The sequence below is a fragment of the Megalobrama amblycephala genome, linkage group LG24 (assembly GCF_018812025.1).
Source record: "Megalobrama amblycephala isolate DHTTF-2021 linkage group LG24, ASM1881202v1, whole genome shotgun sequence".
NCBI classification, from domain to species: Eukaryota; Metazoa; Chordata; class Actinopteri; order Cypriniformes; family Xenocyprididae; genus Megalobrama; species Megalobrama amblycephala.
The window spans coordinates 2,170,708-2,175,928 of NC_063067.1; the positions used below are offsets into that span (position 1 = coordinate 2,170,708).

Genomic DNA, 5,221 nt, shown 5'->3' on the forward strand with positions numbered 1-5,221 from the left:
GAAGCTCACATTTTGCATTGCTTCATTTCACACATTGTTTTGAATTTTAATTTGAGTTACATTCATAGAGTAATTACTTCTGTACTTGTTATGATATTTAATGTAATTAATATTTAAAAAAGCTACAAATGGATTTGTTGTTTTAAAAATTGAAATAAAAAACTAAGAAAAAAAATAAATAAATAAAAAAAGTCAATTTTCAGGATAATATTTTAAAGATAATTTTGTACAATCCAAATAAGCTTTACAGATCTTTAGAAAGGGTTTTAACAATGTTTGTCATGTTTTTCAACTGCACATGCACCTATAGGTCAATCAAGGTTAGTTACAATAACTTAGGACACTAAAGAGGCCTTTCTACTGACTCTGAAAAACACCAGAATAAAGATGCCCAGGGTCTCTGATCACCTGTGAACGTGCCTTAGTCCTGCTGCAGGAGGTATGAAGACTGCCAATGTGAACAGAGGAGCAATAAACTGCAATGTCTGTAAGATACCTGAGACAGTGCTACAGGGAGACAGAAGGACAGCTGATTGTCCTTCCAGTGCTAAACCATAAGTCCCACCAGACATGTTTGAGAATGTGAATTGCCTTCATGGAAGAGTGGAACATCTCACAGCAAGTTCTAGCAAATCTGGTGCTGAGGATGAGATGCTCTGTAAAATAGCTGGTGCCACATCAGACTTTCAGATGTTCATCGAACGTCTATGAAATTTGTTCAGTTTATGTCTCAGTTGTTGAATCTTTTTGTTTGTACAAACATTAGCTACACGTTTGCTGGAAAACAGTTGAAAGTGAAAAACTCAATGTGCACCAATATTGATTGAATAATAATCAAGAAATTAAGGTTGACATCGAATATTCACACCAGTCTATACCTTATTTTTATTAGGACACAGATACATTTGAGGTTTATTTCAAGTTGTCAACACTATGCAGTACTGTAGTCACAGAATGACAACAAAGAAAGCAGACTAATCAAACTATTCAAAAATAAATAAATAAATGAAGCCTCAATAATAATAAAAAAGCTAAACATAAAACACATCAGTGCAAAACAAGGTTATTGGCTCATGTTTGCTCTGTATCCTTAGGTTAACCATTTATCTGAATGCCTGTCCAGTACTCAATCAGGCAAAATAGCTTAGACGATTTATCATATTACACAAACTATGCATTGTTTTTAACATGTGAACTGTTGACTAACATTGTATATTTTATTACCTTTTCGAAATAATCTATTAAACAGCTGCAATTTGAGGAGTGTGTGCTAATATTTTCAGTTCCATTCACTTGCGCGTTGTCTCAAGGACACGCCCACAATAGCAGGATCTCATGAATATTCGTGTAAGCGCCACCCAGTGGAACAGAATATTTCAGGAACCGAATATATTGTAACACCGGCAATGCGCCTGAACACACCTCTTTTTTTAGACCAGTACGCCCATGGGCGCACTAACTGGCGCAAATGCATTTACTAATTTAAGGACGTGGCGCTGAACGGGAAAACGCGAACGGCGCCGGATTCAAACTAGCAAACTTGTGCTGCGCCTTGCGTCGCATTGCGCCGGGTGTATTATAGGGCCCTTTGTCTTTTCAGTTCATTTTGTCTTGGGGTCAGTAACTAAGAACAAACACAGTACACTACATACACTTGAAATCAGATGGATTCATTCATAAATAAATAAACAACATTTCACTGCTGTTAACCAACACACACGTCTAATGTGTCCACTCAACATGTTAAGAGTATAGCAGACTGAATTTATTTTCTGCTTGTACACTTTTATTTTCCAGTTAATGGATCTAATATTTATGAAATACATATAAATATAATTTTAGGTAATTTAATTCACAATGATTGAAGAACACATAGACAGTGATTACAGTCATTTTGAAACATTCCCTCTAATTGGTGCAGATATACAAAGTTCAGTCATGAAACTCTAACCGATCGCTGATTGGTCTTTCTACGCCATGGCATCAGCCAATCGGAAGTAATTCCATATCCACGCAACCATATATATCGTACCCTAGCCTGCGATCGACAAGCTGCGCAATGTGAAGCGCTGTTATCCCTCCTCCACCCCAGCGCCACCTGTAGAGATCTGCTATGGGGGGTTCTACCATTCTTGCAGCAGCCTTTTCCTTGTTGTTTTATTTGACTAAGCTAAACAATTTGTATTTGCTCAGCAGCAACAGCAGCAGCAGCAGCAGCAGTAACTGCAGCAGCAACAGCAGCAGCGTAGCAGATCTCGTACGCCAGAATCAAGCCATGTATACTTCATACTCCATGCCAATAAATGCTGGTTGAATTTAATCCACTCCCGAGAGTTGTCATGATTGAACTGTTGTTAAGCACTTTTCGGATTAAGTCTTTGATTTTAGCTGTGTTTAAAACATAAATGATGGGATTTAGCATTGGTGGAAGAGCAAATGAAAGAGATCCGCTGATGATCCTGGCATTGATAGAAGGTGCAGCAATCATATTGCATAATATGGGAAGAAAGAATGATCCAACTGCCAAAAGGTGAGAAACACAGGTCTTCAGTGCTTTAAAACGTCCTTCCCAAGTTGTAATTTTACATAAAGCAATAAAAATGCCCAGATATGACAGGACTATAATGAATGGTGGTGCTACAAGGAAAAAAGCAGTAATGATGATTGCTATAACATTAGTAATGCTACTGTCACTGCATGGCAGCCTCAAAAATCTTCCATAGTCACAATACCAACTCTCTACCACGTTGGATTTACAGAATGAAAGTCTGGTCATCAAAGATGTTGACAGTGTTACAGTAAAGGTGTTAAATGCCCATATTAGTGAAAACAGTATAGCCATGAACTTATTATTCACTATGGCATTATATCTTAGTGGCAAACAGATTGCAATGAAACGATCAAATGCCAGAACAAGAAGAGTGTAAGTCTGCACAGTAATAAAGAAGTTCACAAAAAACTGTCATGATCACCAGTGAGAGTGCCCTTTCAGCCACTAGAGGGCACTCCATTCCGGACTCTTGTTTCCACCCATTGCATTCACTACATTACCCATAACGCACTCCCCGGACTCATTATCCCATGTTCATTGCACCAGCTGTTTTGTATCACATCATTAGTGTGTCTATTTATACCTGGTTTGTTTCTGCCTTTGTTGGTGGTTCTTTGTTTAATGTCACATACTTTTGTTCCCTGGTTTTCTGTTTTTGCTTGTTTACTGTTTTTGTATGGACTGACCTTCTGGATTTGGACATTTGCCTGTTTTTGGACTTTGAGTTGGATAACCCATTAAAACACTGCTGCAATTGGATCCGTCTGTTGTTTCTGTGTGTACCGTGACAAAAACATGTTTGCCAAACAATCATTATGAGATGTACTGTGAGTCTGAAAAAAAAAAAAATCTTCATCATGTTAGGGATCAGTGCATTACTTTCACCAATATCCGCCAAGGCCAAGTTAAACACACCAATGTACATTGGACTGTGCAGGCTCCGGTGAAGAGCTATAATGAGAATGACTATCGAGTTCCCAATTATAGAAATAAAATATATGATAAATAAGAATATATAGAAATAAGTGCTGTATGGTGTACCTGTAAGCCCAGTGATGAAAAGGTCTGGATGAACAATCGAGATATTCTGGGATAAACTCGTGACAGCTTAGCGTTTGTTGTTTTGCACAGGCTGAAAATATAAATTACTATGAAGAAATAACCAAAATATGGACTTTACTAAACTGTCATCTCACACATTTAATGTCTATTTTCAAATGTTGAAAAAATATCTTTATGTAGACTTTCTGCATAATATTTGAATCACAGACTTTTCTAAATAATCTAAACGTTTTAGAGCCAGAGCAAACAATGACAGTGTCTGAACACTTGTGAGCTGCTTTGAATTAAATTAGTCTGTTATAAATGCTCGTTCTCATTCTCTCATGTCGCAAAGATCATTGGACATCTGCATCATTGAATCCAAATATATCTACTGATTCTTCTCTTGAGAGCTTTCAGACAACACAGTGATGTAATATTGTATTGTACTGTATATTGAAGTAAATGTTCTGGGCACAGCTTTAGTTTTGATAATCATTTTGTTCACTGGCCACAAAATTCCCCTTTGTGTTCTCATTAGTGCACATTATTTTAAGTTCAATATGTCTCTGAACTGCATTAGGACTAGAAAGCTAGAAATGCGTTTAAAAACTGGGTCATAACAGGTAAAGTGAGATATGGCCCAGAATACGAGAAAAAGAAAGTGGCAAATGCTAAATTTAAATATGCTGTATGGTTTATCAAAAGAAATGAGGCAACCATGAGAGCAAACTCAATGGCCAAGAAATTTCAGCAAAATAATGCATATGAATTCTGGAAAGAAGTTAAGGCTAATACTAAAATACCATAGCCAACTAGCATAGCTGGTGTTGTTGGGGCTGAGAATATTGTTAAATTGTGGAGCAAATATTATGAGGATATTTACTATTTAAAAAAAATATTTAATAACTAGTTTGGTTTTAAAAGGAAGCACGGCATTGATTTAAGCATATATTCATTAAAGAAAGTGGTTAGAAATAGGCACAATTCAACAGTATTTATGTTTTTTTTAGATGCTTCTAAGGCATTTCATCATATTAACCCTTTCGAGCGTGAGTTTAAAATATTCTAACTGTCCCCCCAGAGTGAGTTTTTTTTAAGGCGACCGTTATTTTAGAACGTTTGCCTTTAATGTTTCCGAGCGCTGAATGCAGCCACAATAACACTGTATGACAGATGGATCGCTATTATTTTGTTTTTCCTTGTTTATTTAAAATATTCACAAACTTGCTTACCATGTCATCAACTATCTGATATCCCGATCCTCAAATATGTGTAAGTGAGTGTGTTTTGTTGTTTAAAAGCCTTTATAAATGATCTTTATCTTGATCTATAACGCGAGATGGGCGCCGCCATCTTAGTTTGCGCTGTAGTTCACAGAGTCCTGTCAGTCGGATTTACAGCAGGTGAATTCATCCGTTTCTCCCGAAATATATGCAAGTAAGTTGTTGGTGAACTGGAAGAATAATAGAGTAAACTTTATAGTTACTTGGGCCCATTATGTGTGTCTGATATGAATAAATGTCGGCAAATTATATTTGAATGGATTGTTATTGCTCCTTCCACTGATGTCTGACATCAGTGTGTATTTTATAAACTCTAAATATATTGTTTTAATGGTGCTTATGC

At 36.6% G+C, this 5,221-nt stretch overlaps 1 pseudogene; it reads right to left on the reverse strand.

Moving 5' to 3' along the window:
• Positions 1-2,284: 2,284 nt before the first annotated feature.
• LOC125260689 overlaps positions 2,285-5,221 on the reverse strand; it is an 8,443-nt pseudogene continuing 5,506 nt past the window's right edge.